Genomic DNA, 23,208 nt, shown 5'->3' on the forward strand with positions numbered 1-23,208 from the left:
CATAAAGCCAACGTGTTTTAGTATTCGGGGGTAATGTGGTACCTGACGGATTAACATAATTACGTGTGGGGGATTATCCATCAGCGTGAATACTGTGAATGTTGGCGTAAATTACGGTTCAATCCGATGATTTGGTGGTTAACCTTTTTGATTAATTGACACTGATGAAGTCTTGTATCTGGAATATATTGGGTTAAATGACATGAGTTCGGCTCGCGACCCCGTCGACGAGTCAGGTCTGGAACTAGTCGAGCTAACCCAATATATATGCGTGATTAAACCGTCGCATCTTTTAGGCAAATTCAGGCATTTTATTTGGTAAACCGTAGGACACAGCTTTCGAACAAACGTAAAAGGCTTTTTTAATTTTCTAAGTATAAAACATTTGAATGATAACGTCTATGCAATATATTGAACTCTATCGCTAAGGTCAAGCTAAGGTTAACCTTAACAGCGTTACTCAACAACCTTTTAACTTTGAAACAAAATGCACTTTTAATGACAGCATTCTCATTGACGTGCGGCGAATCGTATCAAACACGCAAGCATACCCGCACACATATCCACAAACGATTGCTGACGTAATTATGACACGTATATCTATAAGCTTTAAAGTTCAAAGTGTAGTGGCAAAAAGCATTAGGCACAATCTATTGTACCGGGGCTTCATTAATTTCATTAATCAATTCTACACGCACCTACGTACCTATCTCCGTAGTACTGCGAGTGTATCGTCGAGTACATCAATCACTCGATCGACTGATTGATGTCCCGCTGTACGCGGCTGACGCGTGACATCGACACGCTATCGGTACGACCTGTCCGCGCGACTGTACCGCGGATCGTCACGGCTATTTTATTTTATACCTATGTATAGTAAAGGGCACATATGGCTATAATTTTATTATAAATTATTAATGGTATAAAGCTCGCTGTAATAACTAAGTACCTATGAATGTTCTTTGTGTGGACAATTTATGGAGCATTTGAAGACAATAGATACATTTATTGAAGTTATCATTTTCCTATACGTCGGTATAGTTTTTCAGCTTGCGGCCTTAATATTTTTAACAGAAAAATACTAAATAATAATATACTAAAACTAAAAAATAATAAACAGTCGTCTCATTCTCGTTTTCGTGTAAGTAGATACCTTTTAAATTTCCATGAAAATTACGGTTGGGCGGATTATAATTAAGCACATTATACGTAGACTTTAATACTATAAAGCAAAAAGTACTTTAATATTAAACCAATTTTATTTAATCATACAAGCTTTTGGTTACAACACAGGCGCAACAGAGTCGGACAAAGCCGCGTTGAAAAGCCCGTCATTTATAATTTATTAACAGATTTCTGTTTGAAGTCGTGTAATAATAGATCTGAAACCATATCCATACGAATGTTGAGCTCTTTGAATAATACATACGCAGTTAAGGCACGTGTTCTTATTAATAATGTTCTATTTGTTTTGTTGTTGGGTTTATTTATTTAATCCACACGTGAGCTGATGAAGCAGTACGTCTTGGTACACGTTATACGGTTGCGAGTTAATCTTTCAGTCGTAAAACAGGAATGTTCTCAACACCTGCGCCAATTCTACTAATTGTATCGTGTGTTAATTGGTGTCAATGGACGACATTTTGATATTGCGTTTGGGTAGAAATCCTTAAAAAATACAAAAAGTTCTAAGTATTAGACGATTAAATTAGGAAAATCGAGCTTTCACAGTTACTTTAAGACGTAATTCACTTTATGGCTGAAAACTGAAATTTCGTAGCGTTCCAATTTAGAATATAGTCTACATAATGTAGTGTAGTATGCTGTTTTCTCGTCAAAGTGTAAAGTAAGAAATAAAATTTCAAGATACCCTCTAGTATTCAACGGTAAATCTATTTCAATATCGACATTTAATTCTTTTCGTCCATAAGCGCTGATTTCATTAATAATGCAGCAAGTTCACCTCGTTACTCAGATTCAGATATCTTCAGATATCAGCCACAATCCTTTTACCTACATTGAATGATAAACAGCTGCCGCATACCGATTTTATTCTCCCGGATTGAAAAGGGTTTTTCCTCAAAGACTTGATACCGACGTGTGTAAAGATGGGTTATGTTTCGGAGCATATTTTCCGGATTGTCTTTGCCGTTCTGTAATTTACATTTGTCTCATGGTTTTGAAGTATTGAAATGTTTTTAGATAGTTTGTTGTACCTATAGTTATGTTAATGTGACTGCACGGATAGCCGAGTGGTTGAGGTCACCACGCCATACCCACTGTGTGCGACGTGGCGCAGGTTCGATCCCCGCGTAGGACAAGCATTTGTGTGAAAAATGTGTATTGTTGTGGTGGAGTAACTTTTATGTATGTATATTTCTTCAATGAAAACATTTAAATCTAGTTAGTATGCACAAGTACAGTGTGTTCCGGTTTAAGTGTTGAAAACGAATTTCTTATATGCTTACTTTTCCTCTTACATATTTTTTGATATTTGGTATGATGATTGATGATTGATTGATGGTTTGTCATTTCTTTTTTAATACCTTAACTATAATTGCAGCACAAATCCTCATCTGGTCTCCATCAAAAGTGGCAAAAATTGCAATTTGTTCATATCAAAAATTATAACATCTATTCGCTTTGCAACTTGCTAGTGCTCACGATGGATTCAAAACCTATTCATTCAACAATACATTGTATATAATGATATGCTTAAAACCTCAATACACAGACAGGTCGTAAATCTTATCAGTGTATGCTAAAGCTGCTGAGTCACAGGAAGTTTACGTCTTAGTGCCGCTAAACGTGGCGATATCCTCGATACAAAACAGGGCCCCGAACATGACTGATGAACAAAATGTTATTGTCTGGGTATGAGCTGTTACTGCTGAGGTGCTCGATGCTGTAGGTTTCTGTACGTTTGTTTGGATAATCTCTGAGGTATGCGATTGAGGAAAACCATTGGGTTTAATGTCTTATTTCATACAAAAGACTTTAATTTAAAATTATTAAGATTGCTTGGAGATAAGGATGTCCCAAAGTATATATTTCTCATGGACTAAGTACTAATACCTCTTCAGGTAAGCATTGGCCGGTGTGGAGCGAGATGAGCATAATAAACGGCGTATAGTACTCGTAGCATCTCGCTTCCACAATTGCAATAACGATTGTTATTGCAACGACATTAACTTTAACAATATAGGGATTTCTAGGCGAGGAAAACGTTCAAATGTATGGAAATTACAATGCTTTTCAATTAATCACGTGAATTTCATCATTACCTGTCATCTCTTTGCATTTGAACATATTCTATTGACGTTACCGATTGTATAAAATGTTCATTTATTTCTTTAGGAAAACAAACAGTCAGTTGGTTAGACTACGTTACGTTGAGGAGTTGTGGCAAACCTTGTAAATAACTTAAATTCTAGAAAAAAATATATAGCAGAAAAATCAGGAGTGGGAATAACAACCCTATGCATTATTAACAGGTTATAATTGAAGTAGTTGCTTAACTATTAATAGCTATTATTTAATATTGTTGACATCGAACAGTTAGTTACGGCAAGATATAGAGTACATCTTCTGTTTAGTATTCTGCGCACTCACTGTGACTCAGATTGACAGCGCATGGCGTGGCGTGGTGAACTTAAAACCACAAACATGTATTTATAGGGAACATTGGACGACCAAGTACCGCGAACTAATGCATCAGTATCATTAATAAGGTTTATCTTTACAGCAGTATGGCTCGAAGGGTGAGCAGTAAGCTTTATAAAAAAAGTAGTTCATATAGACTACGAAACTTAGTCTATATAATCTCTTGCTTGGAAAGGTGAAGGAAGACATTGTGAGAAAAGTAGCTCATCTTAGAATTGTCTTAAGCGTCTTAAGAGATGGTCAAAAACACTGACTAGGTTGTGAACAAACCGTACGAAGAAGAAGGGACAGCGGGTAAAATCAATATCATCAGCGGGTAAAAATGTTTAACCTACATTGTCCTCGATATAATCATTTGATTTCGTGGCAAAAGTTGTTCATTTTTATACGAAGGGGATATTTAGGATGTAACAGGGCCTGCTTAAACACGATGTGGGTATAAGTCTCATTAATGAGGGTTTAGCCCGTTTTAGACCCGGGAAAATGCAGCACAATAATGGACATAGAAGTAGGGGGAAATCGAAGCCTCCTAACTGTCTCTTTCATTAAATCAGAGCGGTACTTCTCGTTCATCGTAGGGCTTATGGCGCGATGGCGTAGCTCCTTTTACAACTGTAACAATATTAGGTACTGCAATAGTCGTCGCTCGTCAGAATCTAAGCTTCCATAGCAACACATGAACACATTCAACTGTTTTTGAGACGTGATTGTTGTTCTTTATTCTTTATTCAAAACTATTAGACCAAAGACATTACGCTTTTAACGAGGCTATCAATAAAAACCCAGCCAGTTTTAATCGTATAAATATTTACATTTTTCAAAGGCAAAAGAAAATCTGTCTTCTAAGTTTTATTAAAAAAGTTTATCTTAAATTACTAGCTGCGCAAAAATGTGTGAATTAATAGTTGTTTACTGAGTTAGTAAGTTTTAAGTCTTTGATAAGCGCTCCAGTTAATATTCTAGACTTATAATTAACGCTACTAAACTACAAAGTTCAGTTAAGTTTTAAAGTAGGTGCTTTGTATTTTTAGCGGGGAGAGTTAAGCAAAAAATACAGTTCTAACGAAATTTAAGAACCTACTTTGAGGGTTAATCCAAATTAGTTAAAGTATTATAAAGTTAGGGCTTTAGCTGCTGCTTATATTATTAATGGGATAATTCATCTTTATTTTTGTATCGCGTGAAAGTTGGTACTTATTGTAAGTGCAGTACCTATACAAGTCCATCCAATTAATCCTTCATAAATAAACCTCACCCCCATACATACGTACATAATTTACCGTAGCCATATTTTATTTTCCCTTTTTGTAAAAAATCTAAACTAATGATGCCGACACACTCATCCGTAAAGCCTTTACCTTTCATTAACCAACAATTCAATATAGGTTTTCCGTTTTCGAAAGGCGGGAGTCAGCAAATATCCGCCATATTTTTTTGCGTAACGTTCAGTAATCAATCGGGTGGTTCACACGGGCGCGCGGCCGGACCGAGGCGGCCCGATCAATCAGCCGCTATCTACACACGACGACGCGAGCCCGACACGACCAGCCGCCGCTACATGCACGACTGCTCCCACTACACCAACAAACATTCCCTCGCTTTTCTCACAACATAGGCAGAGGAAAAATGTACAAAGATTAAAAGTTCAGTTTTCTTTCCAAATATGTCAAATAAGGTTATATAGCTTTATGAATGTGGGCCCAGCTCTTGTCGGGGGGGTGCGTTTGAAGAAGAATTAAGAGGGGCTTTAATGGGTGCTCGGATTTTTCTCTTGCCTTTTGTGCTTATTTTTTATTGTTGCGCCATAAATCATTTGAATATATTCTTGTTTTGCTCGAGGCAAAATTTGAACGTGATTACGTTTTGTATCAACTTGGTCGTCTGTCAAAAAGAAAGTAACTATAAACTTTTCATCAAAAACACTTTTTATTTATTGTAAACCTTAGATTCAAAATAAAATAGCAGACTCCAGTAATCGAAAGTACAAACAATATTTGCGGTTAAAAGAAAGTGTTTCGCGTTGGTATAATATGATGGCGTCGTTACGAAACATAAACAATGGAGGAAAAAAGTATAACGATACAGCGCAACCGTCACGGGTCAGTTGATGTAAATTGAGTGGGAAAAGTCTCTTTAATAAATTCTCTTTTCGCTACGGAACAAGGTATGGACCATTTTCGCCCTAAAACTGTCACGGAGTGAACATAGCATAAAATGTATTGTTCGAAATTCGCATGATTTTGTAATCGTGTCATTCAGAACAATTCTATTGTGTTCAATGTTTTTATAATAAAGTAATGTTGGCACACAAGAAAAATAAAACTATAAAATTGTCATTGAAAATAAATCGGTGCGTTCACTTTTCGTAAAGACCTCTAGACGTTTTACAACAATTCAATTGTCGAGAAATATATTTAGCCCACGCGTTCCCCTAATCGTTTGCAATAATAATAAATTCAATATGATACCCTTTTATCGTTATTTGAAAGGATGCGGGTGCTTCAAAAGAAAAATACCTGAAAAATGAAATCTATTCAAAGTACAGTCGACATCAGGGAAACGTCATTATGTATTCTAAATTTTATGCTTGGTTTGCGACAGGAATATAAATATTTCCATGTTGGCTCACATATCCCTTACGTGTGCACGCTCGTGGAATATCTTGTTTATAATCTGTGCACTTTTTGATGGTGAACGCTAGAAACAATGCAGTTCTGCTTTTTATTTAAAGTATAATAACTCAAAGGCTATGGAAATATAGTTATCAATAGGTAGAAATATATGAATATTGATTTGAATTTTTATGTGCTTATAAGTAGACTTAAAAAGATGCATGCAAGCGTAGCCGATTGCTGCAAAAGTTTAACAGACGTTTAAAATAAGTGAAAATAAATTTCCCTGTATGCAGCCAGTACCGAAAACTTTAGCCATTATAGTCATGGAACTCACCACACCTACAGACAATAACAGTTCCCAAACCAAATCACCCTCTATAGACAAAAACTGTCCTCGCTTCATAAAACCAGCCTGTATCACATATTCAGTTGGCGAACGGATAATATACATTATACCGTGTATTCAAAGCAAAGGATCCATTACGTATTCTTTGGGGTCAGACTCGTCAGTCGCCAGTTTTTGGCAGTCGTACGGAAATATTGGTCGCGTGCAGACGTGACCCAGTTACTGATACGTCGAGATTTATTTATGTTTAGTTATGTTTATTTTGACACGAAGATAACTTTTGACTATTTATGAGCAGGCAATATGATTAATTGCTTGAAGTAAATTGTTTAAGGGTGCATATTTAAGTAGTTATAGTTAGATTGCATCTCTATAATAAAATCATAGATTTATTTATAGTCGGCTGAAGTGGTTGGACTTTTTTCTAGCAAATAGCAAGTAATTTGCCTAAATATGATTTCAGTTACTGCGCCTTAATTTGTTTTTCGCACAAATTCCATTGACGTCATGGTTAATTTTAAAATAAACTGACCATCTGTAACCAAAATCAAAATGACACGTAAGCACGGTATTAATTAATTACGAAACTTTTATCTTCACCTTTGGATAGTCAAAATATATAGGTATATAAAGCCAACATTTCGGTAACAGAGGAAAAGGTAAAACAATTGCGAGAATTAAGAACGGAACTACAAAGTTATTTGTTTGTTCCGTAATGTTTCGTATTACACAATAATATTACTTGCAACTTGCAAGTACTCATAAAGAGTCTAGACGACGAAAAACATATTCAAAGAAATGTAATTACACGTCATAAGGTTGGTAATACTTCAAATTAATATTAGTACAAAGAATAATTAAAAAAAATATACAGTATTCTGCTTTTGATTTAGGTCTGTTTTGTTTGTTTATTTAAAAAAAAGTTTTTTTTTTTAAAATAAAATATATGCCGATAAATAACTGAAATATAAAGTAGGTTGTTTTAATACCTAGTTAGAAATTAAACCTCGATAGTTAAGGAACAAATAGTTCGTGCTTTACACACGATAAGATATTATTTACTAGGAAAACATAATCTCCAACATTTTTCTTAGTCGAGTGTTCCACAAGCCAGCGCAGTAACTACAAGGCATGATTAATGACTGCGCGACATTCTGTCGTATTTTCTTTTTGTTAAAGTTGACTTTTGAGTAATTTATAGCGGAAATAGAGGGGTTACCCCATAGTTAGCAGGAAGTGACGATAGTAATAAGAAGTTTTTATGCATGTTTCATTATTCGAATACGGACTGTTTATTTTTAAAGTTTCGTGTGAAGCAGAGATTTTGTAGTGTTATGCCGGGACGTTTCCTTGTGTTTTAATTGTTGTAGTTTATGGTTTGGGTCAGATGTAGGATGTATGTGTTTGGGGGGTGAAGCTAAAACGATAATAAAACGGGTGAGGCATGAACCGTGTAATTAAAGAATATTGTTCTTTTGTACTTATTTGTTGTCGACTTTGTATCTAACTATATTAGTTAAAACTACAAGAATAAGGTCTGAATATTTTTTTAATATCTTTGTAGTTTGTAATCTCTCTCTAAATGTAAGTTACGTATGGCGTTGACAATGGATAGGGAACCTTGTCCCAATTGCAATCCATATTAACGATCTGATCACCATTCACTTGATATCCACAATTTTCAACGTAACTCGATTGTATGCGTCGTGCTCGACTAAAATAGCATTACAATCGATCGACTAGCGCCCGCTCTATCAATTTTTCACAACACTGGTTCTGGGTTGCCATCACAAAATTTTATGAGACGTCTAGTCACAATGTTGCTAATATAATTTTACGGTTTTCGTTATGTTTCGTGCTATTGTCTCACAAGATTGATGTAAGTTATGTTTTTATTAAAATTGTGTGGATTCTTGGTTTTATTTTTATGTTCGTGGTTTTGATCGTAAACGTTACGTCGAGCGGGTGTAGTTTCGACACGTTGTTTTGAGATATTGCTTGTTTGGTTTTCTATCGTTTCTGTGGGAACTTTATAAGCTAAGTTGGCCAGTTATTTCTTGAAGTATTTTATTCATGTCTTGAGTAAAGTACCACAACGGTAAAAGAATTGCCCACAACGTGCTAATATAATACAAAAATAATATGCTACCTATTAATTATCCCAGTACCCCTGGCTGGACAAAGGCCCCTTCTCGTATAGATAAGGAATAACCATTGATCACCTTGCGCCACCCTTGCTCATTGTGCTTTGGCGATTTTACTTAGATTTATTACGATTTTCTTCTTAATGTTAGCCTCTTACAAAAAGTCTCTTTGCTTCTTAAAAAAACCGGGCCCACATTAAAATGTGAGGTAAGAAACCATAATATCATTCGTCTATGCATGAACCATAAAAAGAAAAACAAAAAAATATGGGTACAAGCCATTTGTTTCATTTAAAACCTAAACGATATAAAACAGCCATATACTATCAACGAAAAAAATAAAAAAAGCGTCCTGTCACTTCACTTTTCTAATGTCAATGAAACCGAACATTATTTGTGTCATTAAGTGAAACTGTCCAAACTTAGACTTTCTAATTGACTGGCCAGAAACAATAACGGACATATTACTTGAAATTAACATTTTTATTTGTGTACACACATACAATTAACGTCTGTACACATAACACGTTCCGACCAATTTCAGAACTTTCACTGTTTATATTCAGAAGGGGTAAGATCGGTGAGATACGTAACCGAGTGGATTAAGACGGCCATTTTTATGTAATATACGAGTATACTGGCTAGTCACGTAAGTACCTTTTACTAATCTTGCTTAATTTTTTTTTAAACTTAAGAAATTCAGGAATACTCCCATGAGTATAATTTATTGTTCCACATTTAATATGATACCACAATTTATTTTTTACTAAGCTCTCAAATATAAACATTAGGACGCCTTTTAGGCTAAGTAACCAGTCTTGCTCACCTAAAAAAAACAATATCGTTGGCAACATAAATATTATGGCAAGGCACACCTGTAAGATATTATAATTTTACAAATTACGTCTAGAAGCCACCCTACATCTGTTGTGGACGATACAGCTGTATAAGCGATAAATCTTAGCATCAAAAGCAGAAGTGGGTTCCGTAGCCTTTTCTTGAGGAAAATTCTTAGTTTTGTCAAAAGAAGTCAGTTTGAAACATTTTTACTGCATGAGTTTCCGAGACAAACGTATAAGGGTCCCATAGTGCTGCAGCTGGCAAGGATCTCCTCCCATAAACGTTCTATTTAGATATGTCGAGACATTTTTACATAGACTTCTCACAAAAATGAATGGAAATCACATATGTAATTATAAAAGTACGTAAGTAGTAGTAGTAATAATGTCAAAAACAAATAAAAACGAAACTTTGTAAATCCGATCTAAACAAATACGATTATTCGTTAAAAAAAAGATCTTTCTTTCAGACTACCGAACCCTAAAACGGCGGGAAAAAACTGTCATTTCATCTGAGCCTCTTAGATGATTTGTTATTTCTCGTCGGTGTGAAAGGACGCAGAAATAATTCCGACGAAGTGAACTCACCGACTTATTAATCGTGGGGTAACTTTCTTACGACGTCTGATGGTGGTAATTGAATATAAAATTTATAACCTACATAGCATAAGTAGAATAAGAATAGAAGCGTATATACATCCCACTTCTGGCCTCTTTCCGTATAGGGAAGTATCAGAGCATTGATCAAACCACTGTTTTTTCAAGTACTTTTTACACTTTTTACAAAGTAATTATGAGTTGCAAAAATTGAGAAAAAGAACCACGTCAGAGGACTACCAAACGTAAAAAAGAGAAAGTTATTTTGTGGCAAAGACTGAATTTCCTCTGATCTTTCTAAGGGTCATAAAACATAAATACTTTGTTCTCATCGGATACTAGCATATTGATTAAGATAATACCTTCCAGGAATTATTGGGAAATGAATTTGATCCGCTAATTTAAACTTGTTTTACTTCATATTTAATGGATATTCAAACAACAACACGGAAGTTTTCTAGTCTACACCCACACGAGACCTGCAAAAATTTAATGAAGCCAATTTTCCTGGTAAAGGTTTTAGAAAATATTTATAAGACAAAGCAGAAAAATAGCACGTTCCTCGATACGTTTTTATTTTCCAAGTCTCGTTTTTCCCTAGGTTCAAATTGTATAGTTTAAAGTTCGCAATTGCGAATGTTGATTGTGTGGAAAATTCTTAAATAATATTAATTCTAATATATGTTTAAGAAAGCGCTCATCAAATGATGTTTGGTTTTAATCTATTTCTGTTATAACGAGTACACTCAATTTGATACATTTAGAAAAGGCCCTTGAAATTCGCTCAACATATACATCCATTTGCAGGCCTCTTTACTCTCAGTAACACAAACAAAGATTCTGCTTCATCTAAAAGTAACATTACATTAAAGTATAAACTACAAACGGCCGAAAAAGCAATCAAACTAAGTGCCAGATAGGTAATCTTTCAACATAACAGCCAAATTTAAACGGGGCTCATCTAAACGTAAACATGAGTACGTCTGTCAGTCTTGCGCAGGGATAACTAAACGTGTTTATGTATTAGGGAGAACTTTTTTAATTAAAACATTGCGATCGTGACGAATAAGGATTTCTTCGCTTATGACGCTGGTTTCTTTTTCATTATTCTTATGGTAATCTTGATTAGAGATAATGAGAAAAGTTGTGTTTAACAATTTGAGTTTGATATGATATTCTACGTGAAATGTTTTTGCTTTGTTTTAAATAATAGCTTAGGTTATACTCAAACAGCCATACTTTTTTATGTTACAAATCTTTTTATGCATCTTATTTCATGGAGTAATTTTGCATAAAAAATTAATTACAGCCGCTTATTAGCGCACAAGTGAACGCACGTGTTAAATTGTCAGTGCGGCTGCACATCTATGATGTAATGCAAATGTAATCTGTGTTTATACGAGCTAGTGTGAATTATTTAAGAATTAATAGGCATTTTCCGGTGTAGCAAACGTAGCATCCGAACACCGGGCGACAGAAAATCGCCTCCTGCTGTTGAAAAACAATTCCAAATGTCAATATCCAAACGTTTACAAACATGGCGGCATTCCAATCCTTGAACTGTCAGAAAACACGCCACAGATAATATAAAACACAGATTTCGTAACGAAAAGAACGGAAGCTTCAGATTTCTCGATTTGATTTAATGGAAATCGGGATGTGTGCTTAACTGAGTCGAGAGGGGATCCGCAGCCGTCGCTTCTAATTTAAGACCAGAATGATGGTCAGATTAAAATTTTAACGTGCTCCATTTTAACGCGGAAAACTTCATAGGAATGCACGTATAAACTTTTTGTACCAACACGAGTGTTCTTTTTTTAATTAAAAGTTTGGCATTGTTGAACAAAATGGAAGGAGATTATTTTCATTAACTTTTAACCGGATATTATACAGCTAATAACTTTTTGGGCGCGAATCCCATAAGCCATCGAGACACACGGGATGATGGTAGCATGCGAGAGTGTGATTTGAATTATCTTTGCAAGATTTTAGTATTCGATTAATAGACATAAGTATCAAGGACATCTTTATGACCTGTCCAGATATTAGTTCTATCGTATAGATCATTAGTATTATTCTGTGGCAGAAAGATACCAATATCATAGTTCTACTCGATTGTACTACCTACAATACACACAACACTTTTTACATTTTTTTACTAGGCTGTAAATAAGCTCAAACTGAAAAGCAATTAATACTTTTTGAAATAAATTACGATATGGCTGGTACTGTTAGACTTTTTCATATTATAATGCAGGCTTGAGACAGAATAAAAAGCGGGTAGGCATGCAGTTAGTGAGGCAGGAGGACGTCTTTGAGTCCTCAGTAATTGTGCGCGCTCGAGTTTGTGCCTCGCAGTCGCTGAACAGCCACAAAAGAGTTTATATATCTTATGTAATTATATGTTAAAGGAAAAATGAAAGTGAATAGCGTTTTCTGATGTTCAGATTTTTTATATATCTGTAAAGCTAATGAAAACTTATGGTTTCATGTGCCTTTAATGTAGCAATGTTCTAAAACTTGACTACTTCTAAAAGTTCTCATTTAGAAGTAGTCAAGTTTTTAAGTTTACGTCAAGCAATTTCTTTAAATTCGATTTCTATTTCATGTTCATCTACTCTCAGTTGTTTCTTCCTTTTTTTATCAAATCAAATGAATAACGTCAAAATTTGTAATGCCATATATCCATTAGACATTTTTCAAAATATTATTTGTTCAAGATACATACACCCAATTCATAACAATCATGTTAAAAATGTAGTCCAAATTAGTCCTAACTATTGGTATTAATCCCACACATTAAAGACTCCTTGTCTCAATAACTATGAAGACGTGTTCTAAGCGTGCACGTGACAAAGGTCCCTCTAAGTAGCACATTTCTCGAGGTGTCATTAGGATTATAATATTTCCATTAGTAGCCTTCAGACGAGCAGGGAAAATGGAGCGCTTCCTTTTACGCTGGCACCGACAATTGACTTGTAAGTTCCTTTATATGTTAGGGAATATTATTTTTAGTGCAGTATTTGTAAGTAGTCTAAGCTGCTTAAGATATAAATATATTAATTTTAAATAAGATAAATCGCCCTGCACTACTTCCACCACCCCCAAAATGCTAATTGCTGTCTAAAACACCCATCAAAATTGTGACCAATCCAAGTAAAAATTTCAAGTTTCGACCTATTACGTTTCCTGAGACACAGCCTGGTAACAGACGGACCGACAGAAATCGGCGATTCATAGAGTTCGGCTTTTAGCCTTTATGAACAAAATACTGAAAGAGAAAATTTAAAAAAAAATCATTATTTACGAAAATGCTTTAAATTATGTCATATTTTGGTTCTGATAAGTCACTTGGCTGACTCGTGACTTCCATTTCCGCCAGACGGTCCGTGTGAACTCACAAATCGTTTTGTTACCAAAGTATTACATTACCACCTCTATTGTCTTATACAATATCTCTATTATCCAAGTTAATGAATGTTAGTAATTGTTTGCGCAACATGTGATTGATTTTCCCGCATTTTAAGGCAATCGCGCTCACTTCGAGCTATTGAAGCGGAAATATTCGTGTGCAAGGGAGACGGTGCTCTGCGGCGCGTAACGTTATCTCGCTCACACAATGACAATAGTCCTGCTTTAAGATATCATGGTACAGGCACTGGTCGTGGCAATCCATTAACTGTAGTATTGAGTTGCGAAACTTAGGATAATGGTTGGAACATAATATTGTTTCAACGAGTCAATGTGAGATTTGTCTATTATTTGTTATTAATAATGGATACATAGGCGCTTTATACATATTGAGTTCTTTGATACGAAAACCTTTATGAACGACCAACCTTCTTGCTGTTCGCAAATAAAAGTAAATTTGACCGTTTTTGTTTGAAGACTAGTTGTGAACACAAATTTTAAATTACTCATTGTTTAATACTACCCTTTATGTTATTGTACTTCAACCAACTCTAAACTTTGTATTGTTATTAGTTTTTTGTGTAATCTACGTATACAGAGGAAGACAAAAGATTTACAATGTGAAAATAATTGTATAATGGGCGGTTATCACTAAAAGGGATCTCACCACACAATTGAATGGACGAAACTCAATTATAAATAGATTCTCTCCATTAATATGGAGTAAAGGCTGTTTTACGATACAGTAATTATCATAAACGTTTGTAGCTCCAAATTGTAACAATGTGGATGGTTTGTTGAAAACGTGTCTCTAAGGTTATTATAGACAATTTTGTCTTTTTGTATTTAGCATCAGTTTCAAATTGTATTTTTTTTTTTCAGTTCATTTGGTAACTTTTATGTGTAACACTTCCGCTGCTTACCAATTTGACTGATTTTATTTACTAAAAAATATTGGTAATTGGTATTCCTTCATCATAAAGAAGATCAAATTGTACGTCATTAGCCCTTCTAAGAGCAGCTAGGGAAATAAAAGTTAGCTTCAAAAATGCAGTACGAAAAAATCACGATCAGTAAATAGTACGTTAATTATAAAAAAGAGTTCTATAAATGAAATATACCTCTCTTTTAGTGGAGTATCTTATTCTTTGCGGGCTAGCTAATCCAGACACAATATTGAGTCCATAAATAAACACAACTTGATACAAAATATTAATTTTGCACAGGTCATAACTAAGAAACAAATACAATACGCTGCATGCTCTTCGTTAACCTCAAATAATAAAAAGAATTAATCCGACCTCATCAGTTTGACCCAATCTAGGTCTATTTTAAGAGTGACGACTCATCCGTGATAAGTGCAGCTCATCTACAAAAATACCGCCAACTCATCAAAGAAATAATACTGGTGTTGTAGGAAATTTTAATTATTAATATCTTACACTTTTTCGCTTATCGCGTGGAAAAATTACAGCTACTTGAGAGATGATCGCGAATGGGACAGCTAAAGGCTGCTTTTGGTATTACGAAAACATTATTTTAAGATAAGAAAATGATACTCAAAACTCAATAGTTTATTGCATTCTGTATGTTAAAGAGACGCTAAAAAAATCAAGTTAGATTCCAATATAGACCCCGTCGAGCACGCAAAAATTTAGAAGAGAGAAATATAAAGGTAGACAACCTATTGCTTATTCATTCTTCTTCATATTTTAGAAACCCATAAACTTATTTTTGGCGTTCCCAAGCCAAACGCTAAAAACGATATCCTATAACTAATGCTCCGTTGGCTCTGTCTATCAGCAGGCTGTATTTCATGAACCGTGGCTAGCTAGACCGCTATAACAACAAATAAAAGTCAATGATAAACAACGGTTGGTACGGACATCAAAATGGGTGAACATTTTTTTTGCCCGATTTGTTTTTCTATGAGATTTCTGTATAGGACCCGAAATGAGAATTTGCGATCTGTATTTTAAAGTAAATTACAGCAACTTGGCTTAAAATACAACAGACACAGTTGAGAGAAATGATTGGTTAAGTTTAGGTATATTTATTGTTGCGATTCCATATTCTTTCGCTAGCAGAAAATAATAAATGTTAAAAAGTTCTTGGGATCATTTTCTTTTAAAAGCTATTTAAGTAAATCAAACAAACCTGCCAGTACGTATACTTCTGTATTTCTTCGAAAAGGAAATCGACTTTTATTTAATCTATTTTTAAATTTAATAGTTTTAATAAGTCTAATTATCTCTTATCTTAACTTAAAAGTTATTATCAACATTTAACTTTCCCTCTTAGGTAGATAAATTAACTAGTTTATCAGATCTTTGATGAAACTAACTACACTCTAAACTTTTACTGTGACGTGTAGGTGTCTTGTGTGTAGTGTATCAACTTAAGAACAATTAAGCAATAATTGGAATTGTAATGTGTTAAGTTCCGCAAATTGTTTTAATTTGTTTTCGCCGGCGGCTGTTGTTTATTTACAATCGAGTTGTTGATTTGGTTGGCATTTGTGACTTGCGCATCCTATGTAGTTGTGGTTGTTTCAAAATGTTGACTCTACAAAATTTATTTGGTGTTTTTGAAATGTGTTTTGTAATTCAATTAATTATAATGTGCTTTTTTGTTCTTTTTTTCCAGGTACTACACCCTGTTGATACTAAAACAATGACGCAAGGGCCTTTAATCAAAGGTAGATATAGTCGTATATGAACGAGTATCCTTAAACATATTTAATTACACTTAATTAGGACAGATAAGCTCGACGAGCGACGGGGAATACAAAATAAAACTTTTACAAAATCGTCCATAATTTAACATTTTTTCCCTTTTAGTAATTGGCTATTATCGTTGTTCGTGCTTTATTTTCGAGGGCAAAAAAGAATTGCGTTACAAAAAGAAGACAGATAAAATAAAACAATACTTAATTCAACTAACAAGAGATAAACAGAAAACGTTATCTAACGGCTGAGAGGGAATCCGTGACTTTAAATAAGGACTCATTACCTTTCAGGAGTCGTGTTAAGGAGCCCTCGTGGGAGACGCGCCCTACCATTCCGAGGGATTTGTTTTAACGAAGCTTACAATTGAGTAAGAAACAATTCAATTGAACTGGAAATAATAAAGTCGACCCGTTTAAGTCGTTCTATTACTGAGGAGTGTGCAGGAATGGCTCGGCTCGAACAATAAACTGTTCATAGAGCAAATTGCGAGATGGAGGGAAAATTTCCGCGGAGCATTTTTAAGCGTACGCGATTTAAAATAGGGTCGAGAGTTCAGCGCAGCGCCGGGGAGCACCTGTGACGTTTAAGGCGCTCCATAGACAACTGACAGCTTCCGTCAGTAATCAGGTCACGTTCCTTTTTTGAAATGCGCGCGGTTGACGCGTTCGGTTCAGCGTAGAGAAATTCTATCGTGTGTGAACTGCTTTGTGCGTAGTGTATGGGCTTGCCCAAAATAGATTTTATTGTGCCCTAATACGAATTGCGCATGGCTTTCATGGAACGCAGGTTCAGCACTTACCGGTGCGAAGTAGCTGATTCCGTCGATCTAATTTAGAGCAATAGTGAGGAGAAAGGGAAGGCTTTCTTTGTTCTGATTCTTTAAAATACTCGTGTTACTTGGTCGGCCATTTTCCGCGCCAGTGCCTCCATCTGCGGTGACACAAAAGCTGTGAACGATTATGGACGTGGAGCGGAATTCGCGGAGTGTAATAGACTCTGTGACGTTCTTGAGACTGCGGAGGTTCCGTAATTGTCTAATTTTCATCTTTTCCACTCAAATGAGTACTGGAACAGCTGTTAAGGAAATAATGTTGAATAGTTTTACAAACGCCTTGAATATTTAATAAGGATAAAGGACAATGAGTTTGGGAGGGATTATGTCCGCTCGAGCTATTACAACAAAGTCAAACGTTGAGTTTGGGACGATTATGTTATTTTAAGTTTTCGGTAGCGTACAAGTTAAGATCGGTTTTCTTGGAAGCTGAATGACTATTCCCAAGTGGGAACGGTACATTCCGGAAAAGTTCTAGCATCAATTTCTATGCGAATAATATAACAGATAACAGTAAATATACCTACAGTTTGTGTAGGTAACCGACATTCATTTGATGAAAATTTACCAAACGAAAAAAATAGCTCGCCAACACTTGCGCAGACAATCAATTTACTTTCAACAGCAACCCGTTACTTTTTAAATTGTTTTCACTGCTTAATGATCAATGAATTCGGATGTGCGTTTCGAATACAAACTGCTCGGTGCAAGCAGTATGGCACACATACACAAGCGTCCGATGCAACATTCCTGCGCGTCCAAGAAAGTCCAATTGACAGGTGACGCATTTTTAAATGATGTCAGCTGTCATTGTTATTTGACACATGACATTGCTTGTCATATCGGTAGAAAGCACTTGTTCTCACAAAATCTAGGTTCCGAATGCTTTTTTCAGGTGATTTAGATATATTTAACATTTAATTAGTTCCTAAAGTATGTTTTATTTATCCCGAATAATGGATATGACAGAGCATGGGAAAGGCGAGAATTTAACTAACAGAAATAGCGTCGGTTTACTTTATGCTATGTTACTATGCTTAGGTACATATTTTTCTACAACTTACCAATACATGCATTGTCAATTTTTACATCTTGTATTTTGCTGGTGGTTTACTTCGCAGCTTATTCGATTAACTGTGTCAATAGGGCGGTATTCATACCCCAAGCTGTTACTCGGAATTTGTTTGTATAACGCCTGTATTCCTGTGAGGATACTCGATACAGCTGTTGTGGAGACTGTAAAATGCTGTTATGTACTTAGTTTAACAATCAGAAAAAAATAACAGATTAGATATTTATAACTAGCGGATAGGATGGTCGCAAGATTTTGAATATGCCCAAATCGATTTCAAATTGAACTCATGATCTGACCGCAAATCCATAAATTCATTTCAATAACAGACTACGCGAAAAGTGTCCCTATAACACAATTGCAAAACTTACTTTGAACGGTGGAGGCAGGCCGATAGAACTCTTAATCGCAAAATAAGTGATGTTAATTTTTTGGCATTTCTTGGTTACATTGTTATGCTACAACATGCCATCAGAGAACACAATAGAAAAGAATTCACAAACAAAATGCTAACTTTACTCCTCTTAAGACACAAACGAGTCTATTAAAACTGCAAAGGGCACAACGTCAAACATTTTAACACTATCGCTAGGCCCTTGATACAACATTTCATCGTCATTATATCGAGCTTGCCAAGTAGAAGGCATGTTAACTAATAACTTCGCAAGCCTAGGGTTCAAGAATTTCAATCACTAGTTAAAATAGAGGCTGTTAAAGTGTCTCAAAGCAGTTGACTTAACAACTTCGTCTAAAGGCTTCTAACTTTATGGCGTTTTAAACTTGGAGAGTACAGAAAGTTTGGCTTACAGTACATTCTGAACTTTGTATTAATGAGGTCTTGAGATTTCAATTATGAAGAAATTGCTGTTCGGAATTTCAAAAGAAAATGCCAGATTTGCGCTTTTGGTTTCAAGTGTCCATAAATATGATATGTTTTAGATATAGGTTGCTAGATGTAGATTGATGTTTATTGCAAAATTAATTGAATTTCGAATGGAGTTCAGTAATGCTTTAATTGCCAGTTAGTTAGACATATTAAACATTAATTGTTTGAGACAAGACCTAGAGGTTCTAGATATTATGTTAACTTGTTGTTGTGTCAGAGATAATTTATCCGAATACATACTGCGTAGAACTGTATGATTTTACTTTATATTAGTCCTCTAGCTTTTTTAATCTACTTCTTTACAACATCACAGATAGTCGATATCTTTTTCATCCTTATCCATCTACTTTAGGAATCAATCACTCAATAAATCAGTACTGCCTATCGTGCACTGCTGACATATATTATGTCTTCTAAAATTCGCGCCACATTACCCAGTCCTCCGGCATGCTATGCGGAGGAATGAGAATCATGTGGTGAGGAAGGTGATGAGTATCAATGTGGATGGATATATGGGAAGAGGACGACCAAGGATACGATGGATAGATTGTGTGAAAAACGATATGGCCGCAAAGAGTGTTTCTTGTGAGATGACGTCAGATAGAAAGGCATGGAAGGAGAAGACATGTTGCGCCGACCCCAAATAATAATTGGGATGAGGGCAGGGGAATGAGTTTACCCAGTCCTCCGGCTTTTGCATCCAGCATTATAGAATTAAAGTACGACAAATGTATATTTATCGTTGACGAAAATTCGAACAATAAATTAACGAAAAAATATTCTTCCGAACTAATTTGACAGGTTTCGAAGTAATGAAAACTAGCGCCACTCTTACCCGCAAATAAGTTTGTCGTATTGTAGTAGTATACAATATAGGTTTATGTACTAATGCTAAGCTAGATCATGTTGCAGTTGGTGCCCCGGGACTTCAGGCCCTAGGGTTTGTTGTTACAGCCCCACCGCAAAGTTTGCAACAATTCGTATAGAGTTACGGCACCGATAGCGGCTGTGCGCTGAAATCAATATGGCGCTTGTACTTAGAATTTAATACTTTAGTTTACAATGTAATGGCAAAACACATGTATCTATCAAGAATTTGAGAATTTACTTTAATAATTTAAGTAAAAGAAAGAAAGTTTTAATAAAAAAAATTCTGTGCACCATTCTCAGGGGTTATTATCAATTTATAAAAGTCAATGATACATCTACAGTGAGAACATTATTGAAAACATACAACAGTACAAATCTACGATAATTGTTTAGGTGCTTAATGGCTTTTTTGATGTATACCCCCTACATCGTCTTTCCTATATTTCCAAGGTTACTAACCTGTACCAGCATGACCCATCTAAACCATCAACAATTGGTCTCGGCTCTTATAATCAGCAGGTTTAAGTCACCAAGCACCACCTGTAAGGGAAAGACAGCAGTTGCGGGAGCAATACGGCATCATAAACAGTGTAGCGATGTCTCTCTCCCACATTAAAACTGTTTTATTTTAATGAGTGGTGGAAAGTCTACAGGTTATGTAAGCACGAATTGCACATTATTTATAACTAATCTCCTAATCTATGCACAATCGATTCTCTTCGCCGGACAAATCCGTTTGCTTGCCGTAGAAGCCTTCACGAACATCCATAAAGGTCGCATTGAATTTAAATAGCTTTGGGCATTATTTTTATTAGTAGGAGACTTTGAATAATGGTACTTTGAGTTTATTTTTGCTTATTCACTTTAACATTAATTTTGCAAGTTTTCTACCACCTTGTGGTAACATGTATGTAAGCAAATGGACAAATTATGTTTTAAAATCGCAAATTCGCATTTGCAGATACAAATTATAATAATGTCGTAAATTGGTAATAGTGAAGGTTCCATTTTTCTAATTTATTTTTGAGAATTAAGACAAAGTGCTCATATATTAGCATATACGCAGCAATAATTATGAAAAACCTGCCACCCAACCCACCTATGTGGATCCAAATTTGGTCATAGTCATGATGTTACTCCATCCTACATGACAAAACAGTTTTCGTTACTCTTCCTTTAAAATAAGTCCAAAATAGATAAAGATATATCATGCGAACATCCCGAACTGTTACCTATACAAACAAATTCCCACAAAATCCTATTTACCGCAGTTCTAAATCTAGCACAATTTTAGAGAAAACATTCCTTAATGCGCGCGCTATAGAAAAATCTCGCGATAACTGGAGAGCGGCTTAGTCCCGGATTATCTGAGTACTAGGGGTGTACTACTCTATCGATATATACAACAACTGATTCGAGAGATTTTACTTCAAGGTTCGAAAAAGGTTCTATATGAAGAACGAACTTAAACGTTCTAAAATGATGAATGTAATAAATGTTTTTAAAATGCACAAATTTCAAACATTTAAATGAAATGTCTTACATAAGATATTCCAACTTTCAACAAGTCCAATTTCTTAGTTGCAATGCAATCAGTATCTTCAAACTTCAGCGACAATCTGGTACAATCTTGCCAAACGTCCATTCTAAGCTGTTCTGACCAAGACATGAATAGAATCGATCCTAATCGGAACTTCAAACTACTAAACTTGGTTGAGACGCATCTCTAGTACAGTAGACCGCACGAGCAAAAAGTAAGAAATACTAAAAACCTACCTTATGTCTTGGGCAGTAAAGTCTAATGTTGATTTTAAAGTGTCGATGTCTTGTGTTCAACGCTTAGTTTGAACGGATTAATCCGACGACAAGTTGACGCGTTTCATTGACGGGTGCGGTGTAATTAATTTGTTTTTTTAATCGACTTTGGGATTGTAATTGGGACAGAAATAGCCTCGGGAGTGGTTTTTATGGTCACGCTTCCGGATTGAAATATTTCGTCCCTGATTTGTGGCCATTTTAAGTTTCAGACATCTTCTCGAAAGTAGTCGCAAAAATTATCCAAATAAAATACATATAAGATAGAGAGATGTCAGAACAATGTTTGTCTTCTGAAAATTATTTGAACAGTATGTTGAATCATTTCTACGAAAAGAATTCCGAGACAAAACGAATCAAACACAAATGTAAAAGTAACAAAAACATTCTTTGACTGTAAGACACTGGCAAAATAAATACAAAAACATGAAGGACGTTCTTATATTTCAGTCGACATTTGATAAAGCTCTCAAAAAACTCCCTACAAATTGTAATCGAAACCGCAATTTTTGAAACCGTCACTCCGAATTTTGTCATTTCAATAAAACAGAATAATATAGAGCAGTCATACCCGGATCCCTTGCTAATCCCTTTATCCGTATTCCCATTGACAGGTTTTCCGACAGATTATATTTCGGGAAAGTTGAGGGATCCGCTCAGGCCGGGAGCGCGCAAAATTGTTATCAACTCCGCGTTAATTTTAATCAGAACATTTTAATTAAAGTTTATTGAAGTCGCCGCCATTTTCTTCAGACGTTTCACGTGTGTTCCTTTATGAAGTCATTAAGTGGTAACACGAGTTGGGGTAGTTTTAGTTTCGTGTAAGTTTGGGAATGTTAGCAGTGTTGCTTCTGTAATATGTTTTAATTGTTGGCAGCTGAAGAGAAGCCGTTTAATGTAATACTTTCAAGCCGCATACAGGTGCATAAGGATGTCAAACATTATGAAATATATTTTTTTACACTTTTTTATGGTGACCATACAAGTTGCATACGAGAACCGACCTTATCGCTTTAAAGTAAAGTCGTTAAAACATTCACCAGCGGTGTGACGTGCTCGTACAAGCATTGCTGTTCTTATTTTGAATTTTTGTAATATGGCCGCTGCTGACATTGTTGTGTTTCATAACCAAACTTTTTTGTCGTCTTGTCAACAGCTACAGCATTCTTCAGCAAACACGTGAGCAGAGCGCACGCTTGAATGTTATAACTTTTCCTAAATATTACGTAATATTAGTCTGGGAGCTTGGTCGACATTGCTGGCAGGGCTAAAGCGTTGCCCGACATCCGGAATTTCATTATTCACTCAGTTATTTGCTTTGAAGGATATCGCGCTCTCAACTATTTTGCTTAGCGTATGGAGATATTAATGCCTGAAGTTGCCTGGATA

At 35.4% G+C, this 23,208-nt stretch overlaps 1 protein-coding gene across 4 annotated transcripts in view; it reads left to right on the forward strand.

The window, feature by feature from the left end:
• LOC113500125 overlaps window positions 1-23,208 on the forward strand; it is a 164,773-nt gene that overhangs the window by 14,695 nt on the left and 126,870 nt on the right. Inside the window, exons 1-2 of one of the 4 annotated variants that reach the window (XM_026880805.1) lie at window positions 12,326-13,182; window positions 16,262-16,313. The exons of 2 other annotated variants lie outside the window; for them this stretch is intronic. The gene's annotated coding sequence lies outside the window, so the exon portion shown is untranslated. Of the gene's footprint in view, window positions 1-12,325; window positions 13,183-16,261; window positions 16,314-23,208 lie in introns of those variants that run through there. One more of the 4 variants, XM_026880804.1, reaches the window with a different exon arrangement.

Source organism: Trichoplusia ni, chromosome 13 (assembly GCF_003590095.1).
Source record: "Trichoplusia ni isolate ovarian cell line Hi5 chromosome 13, tn1, whole genome shotgun sequence".
Taxonomy (NCBI): domain Eukaryota; kingdom Metazoa; phylum Arthropoda; class Insecta; order Lepidoptera; family Noctuidae; genus Trichoplusia; species Trichoplusia ni.